Raw genomic sequence first — 21351 nt, forward strand, 5'->3', positions numbered from 1 at the left:
TACTTTTTGCTCCCATTTTATTCCACCTGCAGAGCAAGAAAAATAATTTTGTTGTTATCTATAATATGAAGATGGTAGTAGGGAGGAGGGGCATTTATTAATTTATGCTTATAAAAATAGGAGTTGGAAAGAGGTTTAATTTATAAACTTGAGGCCAAAGAAGCTTCATGTGATGTAGACCATGCATTTCTGTGTTTTGACATTGGGATTTAAGCTATCACGCTAGTTAGGATTTTTATGACTCCTTTAGACATGTTTATTTGAAATCTCTCTGGCTTTGCTTGGTGAACTCTAGACATGCAAAAGTATCCTGAGGGCACACACTCACCTCTGGCAGATTTGTTTCCCATTTTTCTCCTTTTAGAACTCTGGCTCTACCACTATTGCCACCCAGATCAAAAGACTCATGTTTATTGTCCTGGCCACATGGTGGAAATATATCTCTGGGAAAGCCTTGCCTAGGTTTCCTGCCTGAAAAGACAAAATACTTTCTGTTCAGACATGCAGATTGTCCTTAAAGAGGCTTGTGTTTGCAAATGAAGCTGCACTACCACACTGATGGCAAATCCAGCAACATTTTGAGATGGTAACAAATCACTGCTTTGGTTTTGTTTGTTTAATGTTCACTTCCCTCCCCTCTCCACAGCACCGGGTTCTTTGTAAAAGTCATTCTGACGACTTCGGGGCACATTGTTCTTCCTGAGACTGGACGACGCAGTTGGTTGTGCAAAGGACTGGTAATCTGAAATGCTTTCACTGAGCTTTGAAAAGTGAGCGACATTATCAATCACACTTGCTACGTTATGAGTGTGGTGCCTTAGTGATACTGCAGGTGTACGCTCAGGGAATTAAAGAAACGGTCCTTTAACTGAACAGATCCCAGAGTAGTGCCAACACCGAGGAACCCAGTCTTACTCAATAGCAGGATTTCAATTACCAAGGTAAAAGCATAATAATAGTAATAATAAAAAGCAGACATATCTAGTGATCTATGCAGCCACACACAGTTATGCTCTATTAGCATACAGAGTGTTGGCTTTTTCTTTTTCTTTTTTTTTAGTTTTAAATTTTTATTCCAGTATAGTTAACATACAGTGTTGTATTAGTTTCAAGTGTACAATATGGTGATTCAACAATTCTATACATTATGCAATGCTTATCATGATAAGTGTACTCTTTAATCCCCATCACCTATTTCACACATCTTGCACCCACCTCCCTTCTGTTAACCATCAGGTTGTTCTCTATAGTTAAGAGTCTATTTCTTGGTTTGTCTCTCTCTCTCTCTCTTTTTTCCTTTGCTCATTCATATTGTTTCATAAATTCCACATATGAGTGAAATCATATGATGTTTGTCTTTCTCTCACTTATTTCGCTTAGCATTATAATCTCTAGCTCAATCCATGTTGTTGCAAATAGCAAGATGTCATTCTTTTTTGTGGCTGAATACCGCATCTTCTTTATCCATTCATCAATCAATGGACACTTGGGCTCTTTCCATAATTTGGCTGTTGTAACTAATGCTGCAGTAAACATGGGAGTGCATTTATCCCTTTGAATTAGTATTTTTGTATTTTGGGGTATATACCCAGTAGTGCAATTACTGGATCATAGGGTAGTTCTATTTTTAACTTTTTGAGTAGCCTCCATACTATTTTCCACAGTGGCTGTACAAGTTTGCATTCCCACCACCAGTGCAAGAGCGTCCCTTTTTTTCCACATCCTTGAAGTGTTGGCTTTTTCTAATTAGAAATTTTATTTTGTGACCTAAACTCATGAAGAGTCCTCTATTCTGCTTTGTAGAGAACAATGTTAGAAAGAAGAAGAGGAGGAAGGAAAGGGGAAACAAAAAGAGACGAGAAGGAGGATGATAAGGAGGAGGAGTAAGAAAAAAAGTAGAAGCAAAAGTAAATAAGGGGTGCCTCAGTGGCTTAGTCCATTAAGCGGCCAACTCTTAATTTCAGCTCAGGTCATGATCTCAGGGTGGTGAGATCAGGCCCCGCATCAGGCTCTGTGCTCAGCAGGAGTCTGCTTGAGATTCTCTCCCTCTGCCCCTCCCCCTGCTTATGTGCTCTCTCTCTCTAAAATAAATAAATAAATATTTTTTTAAAAAGTAAATAAAACCACCCATACAATGAAAGGATCTATATATCAAGAGATATACATTCAAATATAAAATAGAACATGACCATATCAATTACATCAATAAATGTATATGGATTAACACATCTATTAAAAGACAAAGAGTCTTGGTTGTCCAAAATCAGCATTTAATGCTATGCTTATATGAGAGACACACATAAAACAGAGATTAGATAGACTTAAAATGAGAGAATGATAAGACATTAGGCAAATGTTAAGTGAAATGAAGTAGGGCTCATTAAGTTGATAACTGATTGCTTAGAATTCAGTACAAACAGATGAAAAGACAGAAAGAAAGACATTTTTAATGCCTAGGCTTCAATTCAAAATGAAGAGAAAATAGTTACATTTATCTAACTATATCCCAGCAAATTTCATAAAGCAGAAACAAAAGAAGATATATCAAAAAACAGACAAATACACTAATACAGGAAGATTTTTGACATAAGTCCCTCCTACAAAGGCAGATCAAGTGGACAAAAAGAAAATTATTGAAGACCAAAACAACAAAATCAGTAAGATGATTCTGATAAATAGTGAAACTGTTAATAGAGAATACATCTTATTCTTACAAAAACCTCAACAAATTTGAAAAAAATAGAAATAACACAAGTAGTATTTTCTGACTATAACACAATAAATCTAGAAATTAATAATAGAGGATTTTAAAATTTTCCTCACCTAAATATGGAAAGAAAAACACATTGTCAATTATTAAAGAATTTCAAAGTCAAAATGAATATTTGAAAAACAAAAGTGATAAAAACATGACATTAGAATTTCAGGAATATAGCTAAAATAGTGATGACTGAAAAATGTATTACTTGAGATTACTATGTCAAAAAATGATGAAAGAAATGAATAAATTAAACTCCTACTTCAATATCTGGAAAAATAATAACTGAACCAAAAGAAAGTATAAGTATGTAATAAAGGTAAAAACAGAAATTAACAAGTTAGAAATTGAAAAAAGAGTAGAATAAAAAAAATAACAAAATAGAACAGCATTAACTAAACTAAGAAAAAAAACTAATACAAAAAATTAGCAATCACAAAGGAGACAGTCTTCAAAAGACAATTTATACCACATCTTCCTTACCCACTGGTCTATTGATAAACACTTAGGTTGCTTCCATATCTTGGCTTTTGTAAATAACACTGCAATAAACATGGGAGTGCTTATATCTTTTCAAATTAGTGTTTTAGTTTTCTTTGGGTAAATACCCAGTAATGGAATTATTGGATCATACAGTATTTCTATTTTTAATTTATTGAAGAATCTCCATACTGTTTTCCTCAGTGGCGATACCAATTATGTTCTCACCAACAGTGCACCAGTGTTCCTTTTTATCCACATTCTTGCCAACACTTCTTATTTCTTGTCTTTTTTATTTTAGCCATTCTGACAGGTGTAAGTTAGTATCTCACACATACATACACATACTGGAATATTACACATCTGTAAAAATGGGTAAGATCTTTCCACTTGTGACAAAATGGATGGGTCTAGAGGGTATTATGCCAAGTGAAATGAGTCAAACTGAGAAAGACAAATACCATAAGATTTTACTCTTATGTAATCTAAAAAGCAAACAGATGAATAAACAAACAAAAAGCAGAATCAGACCTAAAAATACAGAGGACAAACATGGTTGCCAAAGGGAAGCAGGGTGGGGAAATGGACAAAATGGGTGAAGGGGAGTGGAAGATTCATGCTTCCAGTTATGGAATGAATAAGTCACAGAAATAAAAGGCACAACATAGGGAATATAGTGAATGATCTGCTTTCCATAGTGGCTACACATTCCTACCAACGATGTTCCCAACAAGGGTTCCCTTTTTTCCTCACCCTCACCAACACTTGTTATCTTTTACCTTTTGATCATAGTCATCCTAAGAGGTGTGAAGAGCTAGTTCATTGTGGTTTTTGAGTTGCATTTCCCTAATTATTAGTGAATTTGAGCACTTTTTCATATACCTATTGGCCATTTGTATATCTTCTTTGGAAAAATGTCTATTCAGGTTCTTTGCCCATTTTGAAATCAGGTTATTTGGTTTGTTTGTTTGTTTGCTATAGCATCATATGAGTTCCTTATATATTTTGGAGATTAAACCTTTATCAGATAGATGGCTTGCAAATATTTTCTCCCATTCCATGGATTGTCTTTTCACTTTGATCATTACTTCCTTTGCCGCACAGAAGCTTTTTAGTTTGATGCAGTCCCATTTATTTATTTTTATTTTTGTTGACTTTTGGTGTCATATCCAAAAGATCATTGCCAAGACCCAATGTGAATGAGTTTTCTCCTTAGAGTTTTTAATCTATATTAAGTCCATTTGACTTTATGATATAGGGCTCCAATTTAATTCTTTTGCATGTGTGTATCCAGTTTTCTCAGCATTTATTGAAGAGACTATCCTTTCTCCATTGTGTATTATTGGTGCCTTCATCAAAAATTAGTTGACTGTATATGCATGGGCTTAATTTAGGGCTCTCAATTGTGTTGCATTGATGTGTGTGCCTTTTTTTTAATGATAATACCATACTGTTTTGATTACTATAACTTTTTAAATGTATTTTGAAATCAGTAAGTGTGATCCCTCCAGCTTTGTTGATCTTTTACAAGATTGCTTTGACTATTCGAGGTCTTTTGTGGTTACACACGAATATTAGCATTTTTTGTCTTTCTGTTAAAAATGCCATTGCAATTTGGGGAGGGGTTGCATTGAATCTGTAGATTGCTTTGGGTAGTATGCACATTTTAATATTAATTCTTCCAATTCATGAACAAGAGATATTTTTCTATTTGTTTGTATCTTCTTCAATCTTTCATCCATGTCTTACAGTTTTACATATGTAAATTTAGAATATGCTCTAGATAGCAACACAAATCATAAGGGAAAAGAATGAACTTTTTATTAAGTCCTGCTAGAATAAATGAACAGCATTGTAGAGAATGACAAAATTGGATTTATTCTTTATATCATATGTCGAGGTCAATGCGATGTGAAACAAATTTAAATTTAAGAAACAGAAACATATAAGTACTGGAAAATAAAGCATAAGTGAATTCCCCTATATTCCGGGTGTGGGGAGAACTTTCCTAACCATCACGAAAATTCATCCATATAAAGGGAAAATGTGATATATTGGAATACATAAAAATCTTTTAAATGTGTCGTAGAAAAAAACACAGTAAGTATAGTAAAATACAAATGTCAAACTGTTGAAAATATTTTCAAATAAAGTTGCAGGCTCTGTAAGTTTCTTATTACTAATGTAACAAATCGTTGCAAAATTAATGGCTTAAAACAACATAAATGTATTATCTTACAGTTCTGGAGGTCAGAAATCTAAACTGATCTTTGCTGTAGGGCTTCATTTCTTAAGGATGCCATAAGAAGAGAATCCATCCTCTTATCTTTTCCAGATTCTAGAAGCTGCCAGCATTCCTTGGTTCATGACCCTTTCCTTTATCTTCAAAGGCAGCAGCATAGCCTTTCATTATACATTTTCAATTTTTAAAACTATGTCTATTACAATAGCTTCTGGGCATTTTTATAAAAAATAAATACAATGACCTCTTTTTCTAAATCAACAAAATTTTGAAAGCTCTTAAAGCTTTGTTTACAAAGGAAGTATGATGTTTAGAAATATAGCATGGACTTTCTGGTGGTATGTTCTGCATAACTGTTCTGCCTTGTGTCTACATAGCCTGGATCAGGGCTAGAATTTAGGGGGAAAGAAGGCCCTACATTCAGTTGGAGAATAATTATCTGTCCATTTTATTTCAGTCACAACTGATACTTTGAATTCTTGGAAGGAAATGTTCTAGCCAAATTTTGTCTTGGTCTCTTTATGGGTAGGAGTTCTGAGTATTTTGAATGATGCTACTGTATGTATAGTTGCAAGTCTGTACTGTGGAATGAACCTTACAGAGCTTATTACTATAAATGTAAATATAATTTTATAAAAAACACAGTATATTCAATCTCCTTATTACTTGTTTAGTACCTTAGTTTGGTTTGGCCAAGGAGAATCTTTCTACCTTGCTCCCTTAGATCCTCTTTTTCTTTTCATTGTTTCATCGACCTCATTTTGCACAATTCAGTGACTGTGTTCTACACCTCAGTCTGTGTTGGAATCATAATTTTAATTTTTCATTAGCCACAGAGCATTCAATTACTTTTTGTACAGTAGGTCAAGGTAAGGCATATGTCAACTAAAATCTTTATGATTCAATTGCTTTCACCATTGGAATTGCTCTGACACTGCCCTTGCACATGCCCATGCATGCAAGAACTGTGGGGCTCTTGAGTGCATGCTATGCAAAAGCCTTTCCTCCCTGCACTTTCTCTTTGCACTGAGTAGCAATGCTGAGACTAGTAAAATGGGCCATCTTGACTTTTATTTTTTTGCAAAAAAAGTGGATAAAATATATGGAGTACTTTTTGACAAGATTTCTCCATTGTTCAGAAGCTTTTGATTATTTATGGCTTTCAAATGCCTCTGTTACTCAACTGCTTAGGGTTTTACATATTAGGCTTTGCAATACCAACCTTGTAAGGGTACCAAAGAATTGACTAAAATATGATTTTATATATACACATTGGAAATTCCTTTTGCTAGTGAAGTATTCTCCCAAACCTTAGTAATTTAGAATAAGTGTTTTTGAGAATTCAAATTTAAGATCAACACATAACTGATCAGAGTATAATATGCAAAATCAAATTAGAAATAGAGTAAAACTTCACCTCTGAGACTTTGCTGTTGCATAATTTAATATATAAACTTATTTAAAGAAGCGTTTCTTTGGAGGAGGGTATATTTGGGTGAGGGGTTTTAGCTATGAACTAAAAAGTGGTAGGCATACAGACAGATGAAAGATTTTCAAGTCAGAAAGCCCAGGGGAGAAAGGGGTCTTTGCAAATGGACTTTATGTGTGCTATACTCCTTCACAAAGCCAACACGTGGTATAGAATGGAGGAGACTATTGACAGTGAATTTTAGCATTTTATCCTGTTGAGATGAACACAGTAGCCTATCTTACCATGTTCCACTAAAGTTTTATTAAGTCTCTTTTTTATCTGGTTTCATGTATATTGAGAGAACTTCTATTTAATTTTGATTTTCCATTTGATTTTTACTGAGAGATGATATGCTAATCAAACATACATTAACATTCCGATTTCTGGTAACGTTATATTTCTCATTGCAAATTTAAAATTTCTCTTTGGGTGTTATTTAGACAGTAAAGAAATCTATTCTGATCTTGTAGACTGGATTATTTGTGTTCATGTAACAGCTTTTCTCTTCCAAATTAGTAAGCGATCATTTTTCTTTGATATAATTCTCTCCTGAATTGCTGAAGTTGAGTATACCCCCAAAAGGCAGATATACTATACATGTGCTGATAAAATCAAGACTTAGGATTTTGTTAAATTGACCATGCAGTCAACAAAAATTTATTGAGTGCCTACCACGTGTCACATTGTTCTAAGTACTTAGGACGTATCAGAAAACAAAACAGACAAAATTCCTACCCTCAGATTCTAGCTCAGACTTTAGCGGTAATGTATGGACATCTGTGAGGTGTCTTCCTGACAGCTTGCTAGTCTTTCTTCTGCCCGGCTTGCTCAAATGTAATTAAAATATTTGCCTTTCAAGTGAGTAACATTTATACTAGATAACTCCAGGAGGAAGTATGTCATTTCTATCTCGTTTTAAGAAATACTTTATTATAAGGCGCTTAAAACATTCTCTTTCTCGCAAAGTTTGTGGTTTTCCCATTTCCAGGACAGAGTTTTTCTTGGAAAATCAAATTCCCTGCCTGTACATTCTAAATCATTATCTCTTTCTAATCAGAGCCATCATTGCTCTGTGGGATTAAAAGTTCAGCTGTGAAAGCATTGTTGAATTCTTCCTCTCCATCTATTTAAGTGATAAATTAGCTTCTTTATGCAGCAATATTCCTCTGAAAACTCATTTTGGATTTTTGTGCAAAAAGAAAGCATATCTTTCAATGGAAAAAATATAATTAGATTTTTTATTGCTAGATTTTATACTCTTAGGGTACTCTTTCTAAAGCCAAGGAGTATTAGATGAATGCATCCATGTGATATGTGATGTATCAGTCTCCTAAAGGCATCAGCAAGTATTTCCATCAAAAGCGTCTCCACTGCAAATCTCCAATGAGCACAAAATCCTTCCACAAAGTCAGCAACTTGCTAATTATATGATATTTTAGAATTGAGGCACACTGATTAAACAAATTTTAAATAAAGCCTAAAGTTCAGTAACTGACCTCATGTATATCTGTGTGTTTATGAAAAAGTTCCAGAAAAGTAGCAATATGGTTTTACTTTTATGTTTAGTCTCAGCTTTTTCTTTTTCCATGTCCTTTTTTCACATCCCATTTTTCTCCTTTAAATCTTTCTATGGTGTTCTGTGTCTTCTATATCTTTAGTATCCTAGTTCAGACTTTTATCATCATCAGACTAGAGCATTGCAATAGTCTCCCTAACTCAGAGCTACTCAAATGACTGATAGAAGGTAACAATATAAGTACAGAAATTGAGCTTAAGCATTTAGAAGCTAGTATAGCATTTGGATGTTTTTGAGAATTCTAAGCATGTTATGACTGGATCTGTCTCACTGAATAGGTTGTGGACCATTTAGGGTGTTGTTGACTCTTATGGTGAGTGGCATGTGACACAAGGTGAACACTAGTGATGTGTGCAATATGACTGCATATTGGTCTGCAGCCAATTGGAAATTAAAAACAAAAGAAAATCAATAAACAAAAAACTTGTCCAACAAAAATGGTTGGCAAAGAACTGACCTAATTACTCTCTCTGTCTTCCTCTTCTGCTCAAAGTACTTATCAATGGCTCTTAGTAAAGCCCTAGCCCCTTGTCATGTCATGCAAGATTTTCCACTATCTTTGCCTTTCTCTAGTCTATCCATTCATCACTCTCTCGCACACACTGTAAGCAACAGAAATGCCAAGTTGCTTGTGTGCCATGGGAGGCCATATGCTGTTTACACTTTTATGTCTTTGCTCAAACATGTGTCTTCTCTGGTTTGAGACCTTCCCTGAATACTCAGACTGGCTTACTGTACTCTTCTCATATAATTCTTAGTGTATATGCTCATCATCACACACATCCCACTGGAACATCACTGTCTGTTTCCCTCTTAAGAAGGTGAGCTCTTTCAGATAGATGCTATGCCCTATTCCTCATTATTAAGCCCCTCTCTTTCAGAATAGATATTCAATACAAGATTGTTAAATTAATGAATGATTAATGTGTATTAGGCCAAAGTCAAGATTGCTGTGTTTGAGCTCTCCTTCTGTATGTAGTAGTCATAAATGCTTCCTTGGGTAGACTTGCAAGTTTATTTTTCCATTCAGAAGCATACTCAAATGCAAAGACAAGGAATTGGACTCAGTGATTTCTAGTGTCGTGTCAATAAAATTTGAGGCTCTATATTTTGAGAATACTGTATACACTTTCAAACTACAAAAATATTTTATTCTTTATTCTTTCTTCATATGTCCCCTAATCCCTCGGACCTGCAGAACCATTTAGCAAGTGGAGAAATCTTCAATTATTGTTATAGAAGCTTTTCAATCATGTTAACTCTACTTTTCAGTATCGTTGTTTTCCCCTAAAGAGTTCATCTCATATGTACACTCAATTCAAAGGAATAATGAATTATTAATGAAATTCCTTTCCAAATGAACATTGCAGGAATTTGGATAAGCTTGAAAAATATTGGAAATTTTACAATCCTTTTTGTTTTAAAAGCCACACAGGTAGTAAACCTATATTAGACTTTTAATAGAAATTCTAGCAGTTTGAGGAGAAGTGAAATATATACATATAAAATAAAAGGGCTTCCACGTAGATATATAAAGTTATGTAAGTGATAGGCCAGTTAAAATTATAAATGTGTTGGGAGCAATGCAGCAGACCACCTCCCTTTTTAATGCACACATACTCAGAGACACCCTTCACCTTCCTTCCCTACCAGTGACCACCCAGACACAGTAATGGTTACTTAAGGGTAATTCAGTAACATGACACATTCAAGTACTCTGGGTCACACACAGTGTGAGATCATTATTCAGTACCCACATACATTAAATTTTTAAAACACTCCTTGGATTTGATCCAAGAATTATCTCATCAACACTTAACACCCCAGCCACAGATAAAGGAGCAGGAGGGTGGAATATCACACTGAAATATGAAGGAAAGGAGGGACTGAATTGAGACATAGAGAAGGGAGGGTTTCATAAACACACAGTGTCCACAGTTAGCCTCTAGTCCACACACTTGGTGAGTCCAGACACTTGGCTGTACCTCAGAAGCCCCAGCCAGTGCACATTGTACACATCTCCACCAAGCGCTTTCAGATCCTGACTGGTGGTGGAAACAGAATTTGGGATGGGTGAGTGTGAAAGGAGAAGGGGATGAGAGGAAGTGATTGAGAGAACACTGAGAACTGTTTGAGAGAAAAAGAGACAGAATGAAGAAAGTAGAGCAGGCCTGCTTGTTAACATAGCAGCTGTGTTTTCTGAGAAAGAAAATAGAAAGCCTTCTTTTAAAGCCTGTCAAGATTTAGAGGTCTACAAAAGCAGATTTACCTTAGAAGATATTTAGCTATATGAATGTTTCCAATAGGAGAGAAGCAAGACTTTTGGCATGCTCAAAGCATATATGTTGTTCTTTCTTTAAAGATTTATTCTTCTTCTTCAAAGGATATAGACCTAACTTTTTACTTAAAGCACTCTAGACTAATGAGGGAAAAATCACTTATAAACTAGAAAGACTTTTGAAAGATGATCTGTTGTTATGACTGGTATTCTTTTAATTCTTTTATGACTTTCGCGGATGTACTTAACATCTTTATGACTTTTAGGAATATTTATTAACTGTTGGTGACTGAGAAGTGGGGACAAAATGACAAACAAGACTCACATCTTTTAGAGTCCACTGAGGAATATAGGCATAAAAGCAATCACAATAAACTGTTAGAAGTGTTATGATAGTAAGGTAATAAGTATTGTGAAAGGCATAGCAGGAACTCCTGATCAGTCGAAGGGTGACAAGAAAATTAAAGCAAGTGACATTTTTTCTAAACTATGGAGGATGAGTCCACCTAGTGAAAAAGGAGAATAAATGTTTTGTTTTCATTTTTTTTCTTCTTAATTGTTAAAAGGTAACTGGCGAGAGGCAAGAAGAAGAGAGAAAGGATGGATGGGAGAGAAAACACACATACATGTGAAAGACAGTTATTTTATCATAGCTAGAGTACAGATGGCAAGATGGGGAGTAGTGTGCAGTGAGACTTGAGAGGAAAGCAGAGAAGCTGATCAAGTCAAGGAAGCTTTTATGACAGTGACCATATAATTTATCATGTAAACTGGGATACTTTTGAGAATGAGAGGAGACACTATCAGTGATTATGCCAGAACATATGGCGATTCTATTGAAAAGATGTAGAAAGAATTTTAAGCAGAAAGATGGCATGCTGACATTGTATTTTTATTTTTATTTATTTTTTTGAGACAGGGGAGGTGTAGAGGGAGAGAGAATCTTAAGCAGGCTCCATGCCCAGCATGGAACCCGACACGGGGCTCGATCTGATGACCCTGAGATCATGACCTGAGCCGAAATCAAGAGTCAGACGCTTAACCCACTGAGCCACCCAGGTGCCCCAATAGTGCATTTTTAAAAATTCAATTTAAATGTACTGTGGTTTGGGGAGAAATAAGGATGGGCATAGGAAAACCAGCTCAGATGTTTTCAGATTAACTAGGATGATTGATGATCATGATCTGAACTAGGATAGTTTTAGCCATTTGGAGTGGAATAGATACACCTTGATTTAGAGGAAGTATACAAGTCAACAAGAATTACTGGAGGGGCACCTAGGAGGCTCAGCTGGTTAAGCGGCTGCCTTCAGCTCAGATCATGATCCCAGAGTCCGCATTGGGCTCTCTGCTCAGTGGGGAGCCTGTTTCTCCCTCTCCCTCTGCCTGCAGCTCCCCTTGCTTGTGCACTCTCTCTCTCTCTTTCTCTCTCTCTCTCACTGACAAATAAATAAAATCTGAAAAAAAATAACAAGAGTTACTGGAATTGAAGGGGTGAAGGGAGTGGATTGAAGAAGAGCCTTTCCAAGTTATGACTTAAGCCACTGAGTGCATGGTGATGATTTTTATTGAGATCAGGAACACTGTAGATGTATTCTGATTTGAGGAGGTGGCAGTAGAAGATGGTTAGTTTGGGGCACCTGGGTGGCTCAGTGGTTAAGCGTCTGCCTTCGGCTCAGATCATGATCCCAGGGTCCTGGGATCGAGCCCCACATCGGGCTCCCTGCTCCACGGGAAGCCTGCTTCTCCCTCTCCCACTCCCCCTGCTTGTGTTCTCTCTCTCGCTGTGTCTCTCTCTGTCAAATAAATAAAATCTTTAAAAAAAAAAAAAAAAAAAAAAGAAGATGGTTAGTTTGTATCCTAGTGAGTTTGAGGGGCCTGGGAAATTTTTAGTTCAAAAACTATTCAGTAGACAGATTTGTACATCAGGAGATATAAAAGCAAGGGTCATTGACAGATGTAGTAAGGGGAAAGGAATAATATTTTTAAAGAAGAGAATGTAAAGGAGTTAAAAAGACATTGGACCACATCTTGTTCTCCAACATTTAATAATTGGATATTGGATATAAAAATACCCAGTTTTCTTGTCTTTTTTTTATTATGACCTTGTCAAAAGTCACCAGTCCATGATGGTGGAACTTTCAGAATTGTCCTCCCAAGGCCTGCAAAGGTGAAATCTTCCCAGTATCCATCATTTGAGGCTTTCTAGAAGACCTTGGGTTAAGAAAGCCACTTGAGACTTTACTCCTGTGTTGTCTCCTGTACCCTCAAAGCTAATAACCTCATCAGAAAGACTGCCTGCTTCTCTGCTTGCGTTGCCCTCTGAATCTAAAACTGACTTTTCTCAGATGGATTAATAATCTCCATTATTAATAATGGTTTAGGTAAGAATCTCCATTAAAATCTTCGGAGGGAAACAGAAGGAGTCTTTCTAAGATATCAGGGATTTTTCTCTCAGCCTCTGAGTCTGGGGAAAATATCTGGGATCCCTTCTCCGGGGTAAGGAGAACAGCCTTCAATAAGGCTAATAGGAAAACTTGAATATGGAGCTGAGAGGATGATCACTTCCAAACCGCCTGCATCTATGGTGTAGAGAGGGATTGCTGTCATTGCTGATTTAGGATTATGTATGGGGGAGTCATTTTAAACTTTCTAGGGAACAATGGATTTCACAGGGCATTGTTTTATATAACACTTAAATCCTCGTTAATTATCACAAAGAAAGCTCCCTGGTGGCTCAGGGGCTAGGAGTTGGCCTCGTTGGGGGTGGAGGAGTAGAAGGCTGCAGCCAAGAACCTTGAAGGGCTGTGGGGGAAGGGTGAGATGTTCTGAGGCCTGGGGCCAACTTCATTCTGGGCTTGCCTGTTGTGAGTTCAATTTGGCTCTGGGCCGGATCTCTGGGGGGAGATGGGCTTGCTCTTTGGGGAGGCATGAAGTACTGCTTAGACTAAATGATGCTTGCAGTATGACTCTTTTCTACTCCTGTACTGTGCTGAAGTGATGGAGACTGGGCTGTGTTACAAATAAATCATTTTTTTGTTGTTCCTATAAAAAGGAAAGATTGGCCAAGGAGGCTAAGAAAGAGAAACCAAAGAGTGCAAACTTCTGAATGATATGTCCAAGAAAATAAGGGTTATAAGTAAAATAAATATACAATGAATCCAATCACAAATAGATTGTAGAGGTTGCCATGTATTTTAATCTCTTTCTTTTCTTTTGCTATATTTTGTCATAGAGACTGCTCTGTGGACTGCTTGTTTGATTTCTTTTGCATTGATTTGGCAGAAATGTATTGTAATTTTAATTCTATTAATGATAGCCCAAGCATTATATGCAGATGTATATAACCTCGAATTATATAATTTAAAAAGATGAAGCAATAATTTTAACCCTATTTTGTAAACAAACATTACTACCTTTTTTTTTAAAGATTTTATTCATTTATTTGAGAGAGAAAATGTGAGAGAGAGAAAGTACAAGAAGGCGAAGTGTCAGAGGGAGAAGCAGACTCCCTGCTGAGCAGGAAGCCCAATGTGGGACTCAATCCTGGGACTCCAGGATCATAACCTGAGCCGAAAGCAGATGCTTAACCGACTGAGCCACCCAGGTGCCCCACATTACTACCTTTTTTGCTCACATTTCTTCTTTCCTCTTGTTTTTTTTCCTTTATTTAACCTAGAATTGCAGATCCTATTTGATCAGCTTTCTAATTATCTGTTATTAATATTTCTATTTTCTCTTTGCATTCTCTTTTGATTGTATAGCGACAATTATTCAGACATCATATCAAACTCTTTCACAAATAATTATTTCATTTCCGTTTGCCTTCTGGAAGCTGACAGATCTGGATATAAATACCAGCTCAAGCTTATATTAATAGTATGAGCTTAAGCTGTTGTTTTTTGAAAATGGAAAGTTTCTGGCACAAGTTAGTATTCATAATGTATTTATTTTCTCTTTCGCTTTATTCCTAATCTTTAGCTTGTTTTAATATTCACTGTCCATTTCTACTGTGACTCCCCAGTTTTGGGGTTCTGCTCTTGATTGAGTCATCTGACCACTTAGAAAACTTTGGCAGGAAAAAAGTACTGTATTAGTGCATTTTCCAAAACCTTATAAATCTGAGAATGTCTTTATAATATAATGAAATCATTGGGTCATAATCCTCTCCACTGTCAAATCTTTAAAGAATTTGTTTTCATTGTTTTATAGAATTTTACTGTCACAAAGCAAAAATATGAGACTGGTTTGATTTTGCTTCTTTGCAAATAACCTCTTTTCTTCTTTCTGGATGCTAGCAGAATTCTTTAATCTTGAAATTTAATGTTTTTTCAATTTATGTGTGTGTGTGTGTGCGCGCGCGTGCACGTTATTAAACTTAGTACCCTGGTTTTGCTTGAACAGTTTTGCCATCTCTCAGGTTCCCAAGTCAGATCTTTTTGTGACCTGGAAATTTCACTTTACCCATACAGTGGATTATTGTTTCCAACCTATTTGCTTTGTTTTTCAAAATCCTCTATATTTTTGTGTAGCTGTACCCTACCTGACTCTAAGCCTAGCTAGGGTGGGTGATGGTCCAGTGAGGCTGAAGAAAAGACTTGGAGACAGTGATCCAGATATAGGTTTATTGGGGGAACTTATGTAGAGTCCAGGAGTGCCAACTGGACAAAGTATCCATACTGGGATCTACATGCAGCAAGTTTTTGTAATGTAACAACTTAGCTTAGCAACTATAGGTAGCCCTGACCCGCTTTGTATGGCCAGCATTCCAAAGAGATCAAGTTCTGTCATCAGGACGCTCTTCCTTACAAGAGAGAAACTCCTGGTTGACCACCCCTGAAGCCGCTGCCTTGGAACACTGAAGAGCACCTACTTCTACACATTCTGCCTGATGGGACCATAGAGGGAGGAAGAGATCTCTATATTCTCAAAACAGTGATTAACAGGGACACTCAGGGGATGCATGCATAAACTAGCTCTCTGGTAGGTACCATACAATTTTATAACCTGAATGTTTATGTTTCACCTTCTATTAGTTCACTTTCCATTACATTTTATTTCTTTTTGTAATTTGTTCTCATTTTGGTAATCTTTCCAGATTTTACCTTCTTTATTGACAGTTATTTGGAAATATTGTGCAATTATCAAAATTTCCAAATTCCGTTTAATTTTGTCTTCTACTTTTTAAAATTTCATTGATGTTCATAGTGAAGAAGAGGAGAAAAAATACCTTCTAATTTTTTCTCTGAAGTATAAGACATCTACTTAGAATGAAAGTAGGCAAGCATAAATAGAGGATTTAAGAAGATTAGAGAAGTAGTGACAGAGTTCTAGAGGAGAATGGAAAGGAGATTAACCAAGACAAGAAAAAGAAGATCTGGGCAAAATAGTATATTTGGTTAAAAGTGAGAACCATAAATTTGTGGTTTCTGCCCTCAGGGAACATAAAATTATTTGGGGAAAATGAGAAGTTCTCAAATGGTTAGAACCCAAACAATGTACAATGGTACATAACTATGAATGAGCAATACAAATAAATTTATGACTCGATCTCTTTTCCTTTTTATGCTAGACATTCCCAAATATACAAGGAGAAACATTTTCTTGTTCTTCCATCAAAAAATCTAAAAAGAATAACAAGCATGATCACATCTCCTGACTAGCTCACCCACTTTCTGACAAGTTTTCTTATAAACTTACTACTCATATTGGGAGGAGAAATAATCTAAATTTACTTAATTTCTTATTTATTTTAAAGATGTAGACTCTGAATTAATTTTGCCCCTACATCCTGAATACCTTTAGCTTTTACTTTTCAAATTTAAGCATAAATAAATAAAAAGAAGATGACTTTATAAATATAATTGTTTCCAAATAACACAAATAACACTGCATATACTGAAGGCTGTGATTACTATTTAATCTGAGCTTTTTATTCTATATTTAGAAAATGTTTCAAAGACACAAATAGTAGGTGTATGTATGAATCATAAACTGTGGATTATATTAATTACACTGAAATAAAGAAAATGACAAAAATTACACCATAAATTACCAAATGTGATAATATATATAATTAATAATATAATAATTAATTCACATTAATTCAAGGCAAAACTAAAGAGCTTACAGATATACCAAGTCCTAGAGGGTAAAAGTCTGGGGAATGAAGAAGTAGAAAGGAACGCCACAAACAAGAGAAACTTTGACAAGATGGAATTACATCATAGATTTAAGTCTAAAATTGTAGCTGTGCTGGGGTATACTAGGGTATATCTGTGCACCAGGTAACATGGGTAAGTTATGATGCTCACTAGAAATTCCCCAAAACAGGTATTACAATCTTTAAAGAAAATAGAGAGAAATGCCTAGATACCTTATGGTGATGGCCTGCACGCTTAAGGTCTATATTTGTCTGCCTGCACTGTTGTAACAAAATGCCACCGACTGGGGGTCTTAAACAGCAGAAATGAATTTTCTTCCAGTTCTGGAGGCTGGAAATCTTTGATTAAGATGTCAGCAAATTCTGCTTCTGGTGAGACCTCTCTTCCTGGCTTGTAGAGGGCTGCTTTCAGTTGTGGATATATATATGCAGTTGTATACACACACACACACACACACACACACACACAGATACATATATATACACATACAGTTGGCCTTTGAACAACATGAGTTTGAATTGCATGGGTCCACTTACATGTGGATTTTTTTCAATACAGTATAGTACTGTAAATATATTTTCTCTTCCTTATGATTTTCTGAATGATGTTTTTTCCTCTAGCTTTATTGTAAGAATATGGTATATAATACATATAACAAATGAAATATGTGTCAGGGCGCCTGGGTGGCTCAGTCATTTGAGTGTCTGACTCTTGATTTTGGCTCAGGTCATGCATGATCTCAGAGTTGTGAGATCATGCCCCCCACTTCAAGGCCTGTGCTCAGCAGGGAGTCTGCTGGAGATTCCCTCCCTCTGCCCCTCCCCCCACTCACACTCTCTCTCTCTCTCTCTCTCTCTCTAAATAAGTAAATAAATAAAATCTTTAAAAACAAACAAACAAAATATGTGTTATCGACTGTTTATAAGTAAGGCTTCTGGTCAATAGTAGGCTGTTAGTAGTTAAATTTTAGGGGAGTCAAAAGTTATATGTGAATTTTTAATTGTTTAAGGGCTCAGTACTCTTAACCCCCATGTTGTTCAAGGGTCAACTGTGTGTGTGAGTGTGTGTGTGTGTGTGTGTAAGAAGAAGAAATCTACTGTCTCTCCTTATGAAGACATTAATGCTATCTGATCAGGGTTTCACTTAATGACCTCGTTTAACTTTAATTACTTCCTTAGAGGCCCCATCTCCAAATACAACCGTCTTCCTGGAGGTTAGGGCTTCAACATATGAACTTTAGGGAGACACAAACATTCAGTACATATCACCATCCATGGGATGGAATTACTGGAAAAACATCGTAGCTTTATTTAAAAGTAGTCCCCTCCAAATACACCATTTTGGAGCTACTTAAATAACTTCTAATTTAAAAGGAGTCACAGTTGAAAGTAGCGTTAGCCTTTTCCCAGTGCTCAGGACCTCTTTGAAACCTACTTGAGTCTCAGCTTTATCCTACCCCCTTCCCATGATTGGCCAGGGAGGTGGCGGAAGTGGAGGAAGAGAGTGGAAAATCCAAGATCTCACAATAGGAGTGGCTCACTCTAATCCTTTTAAATGACCAAAAAACTATCCTCTGGGCCAAAAAGCTGGTTTGCAAAATCTGAATCCCTTTTCCCAAAAATATCCATTACATTTGTAGTTAGAATATTTCATTTGAAGCACTCTCATCTTCCAATGAGTATCCACCAATCTTGTTAGGTTCCTTGGAGCATGCAACCACCACTTTTTCCTAAGGATGATCTTGACTAGATTTTACATGCTTAAAATATTTAACCTTCTTATTGCCCTATGCATTTGCTTTCTGAGTGCTATTGTGAATAATCATGCTTCATGTGTAAGTAAATGCATATTTCTGTTTCACCCTTTACCGAAAATAATTTTAGCAAAACTGCCTTGAACCATGGATCTTGACAACAATCTTTTTTTTTTTTTTTTTTTTTTTAAAGATTTTATTTATTTATTTGAGAGAGAGAGCACATGAGAGGGGGGAGGGTCAGAGGGAGGAGCAGACTCCCTGCAGAGCAAGGAGCCCGATGCGGGACTCGATCCCGGGACTCCAGGATCATGACCTGAGCCGAAGGCAGTCGCTTAACCAACTGAGCCACCCAGGCGCCCTTGACAACAATCTTTATAATTGATTGTTACCAATATTGCTATTAAATAATTATCCTACTATTCCAATTGTCACCTAAAATTGATTAATTGAATAGCAGTCTTGTTTTTGTTTTTTTTTTTAACTTTCCCTGTTATATTTCTGAGACAGTTTTCTCTTCATGCAATTTTTTGAGCTGAGGAAGTAATTTACTGGACTGTTTTATATTTTCATTTGTTTAATTCAATTTAAGACAAAACATATTTCTGGAATGGATTATGGCAAAGCAATTGTCAAAAACAAAGTATCTAATAACCTCTTCACTGCCTATGCAACAGCTCGCTATTAAAACATTTGTCCGGGGTATTAAAATGACATACAGATTGATGTTTATTGCTCTGGAGTAAAAAGCCCTGCCTGTTGTTTTTCCAGAAACTCTGTTTCGTCTCAATGCATGCTTGGTTTTGCTCTCCAATGTGATTTCCATTCTTGGGCCCAGGCCTCCTAGATATACCATCCATGATCCGCCCACTTCTTGTCTTCTATACATCAAACAATGCAGGAATCGTTGGAGTATATTATTTTTAAAAACAGGTCTGGTACTTTCTTGGCTCTTTTGTAACTGTTATTATTGGATTTTTTACAATTTTATGGAATTCAATGGGACCCTACAATTTCCATGAGTGTAGGATTTCTTCTTTCCTGTGTTTTTATGCCACAAAACTGAGTTTCAAAGAGAAACACAAGAAACACTCTTCTTTCTGCAAGGACTAAAAGGGCCTCAGCAAATTCCTAATCTAATTAACATCTTTAACAACTCAGACAATAAATTGACTGCAACTGCTCTGGAAGTTCTGTGCCACCTTGTTAAGCTCCTTTCCAAGACTGCTATAAATCAAAGGAGAAATGCGAGGGTTGTTGCACGTGTTTGTTGCTTGTTCCAATGTGAAAGGCTGATTGCTTTACCAACTGCTCATTTAGACTGGATATTTTTTTAGACATGTTTAGCATTTCAGGTTTGGAAAAGAGGCCCCTCTGAATGCACAGGATTATATGTTGGCTCCAGGTCTTTAGGCCAAAATCGAATAACTTCATTACTTAATATAGATTATGCACATTTTTCAAAGAGCATAATAGATGAATTAAAACATGAAAAAGGGGACACGCGACCTTTTAGTATTTGATCAGACATGATGGCATGCTGTTGGACTTCTATAATTCTTTTTTTTTATCATGAATTTCTAGGAGATTTTGTTGGAAAGTCTGTTCACTCTGTGGTTGTGATAATGGCATTTCTCCAAAAGCACTGGGTTATCATTAAGATAAGTCAATGTTTTATTTCAAACTGAACCTTTATACAACTGAGAAGCAGATAGAAAAGCAAGTATTACTTAATCATTTGAATGTAAATTTAGTCTATCTGAACACATCCCGTCTTTCAGATATCTGAGTATTGTGGTGGACTAAGTTGGATGAGGTTTTGCCCCTTGTCCAGTTTGCTCCAGAGTATCTACAAAGACCGCAATATATTCATGACCATCACCCTGGGATTTTAACCAAAGTCTTTTTTTTTTTTTTTAAAGCAATGTCTTTTATGAACTGCAAATTACAGAGTCCCTCGAGCATAGATCTTGACCTGGTATAAAACAAAAGAAGACTAAATTATTTAAATGTTTAATTCAAAAAGAGTTCCATATACTATTCATGGTATTAACAAGGGGCCTAATTTTTTGGAAACCAATTTCACAGTATATCTATGCAATCAATACTAATGTCTAGAAATCCTGTAGGCGGTTCTATCAAAAGGAAATAATAGAGATGTTTGGAGAAGCATTTATAACTGCCAGAAATTGATAACATGACAGGGTCCTATGATAACTAAGTTGTTAATTAAATTATGACACATCAACTACATGCATTTTACTCAACATTAAAGTGATAGTTATAAATATCATATACCTATATGGAAGAAAGCTTATTGTGAGCCCATGTTAGGGGAGAAAAAAAATCAGGATGAAAATCTTGTACACACTATAATTATAGATACTTATAAATATACATATAAAAAGAAGAGGAATAATACTCTAAAATAATGGTAGCAGCTGTTTGGGGGTATTGTGTTATGGATATTCTTCCTTTCTGCTCTCCAAACTTTTTAGTAATACAGTTATATAATATTATTTTATGATACATTTTTTTAAAGTATGGTAAATTTTTTAACCCGTTATTTGTAGATTAGTAAACAAAGCCTCAGTGCAGACCCATCTGGGAATAGGCCTCTGCCCAGCTT

General features: G+C 35.9%; 1 protein-coding gene across 1 annotated transcript in view; it reads left to right on the forward strand.

Moving 5' to 3' along the window:
- The window catches only part of LOC118548991 (uncharacterized), a 376392-nt gene that overhangs the window by 274497 nt on the left and 80544 nt on the right, over nt 1–21351 (forward strand). The window lies entirely within an intron of this gene.

Source organism: Halichoerus grypus, chromosome 12 (genome assembly GCF_964656455.1).
Source record: "Halichoerus grypus chromosome 12, mHalGry1.hap1.1, whole genome shotgun sequence".
NCBI classification, from domain to species: Eukaryota; Metazoa; Chordata; class Mammalia; order Carnivora; family Phocidae; genus Halichoerus; species Halichoerus grypus.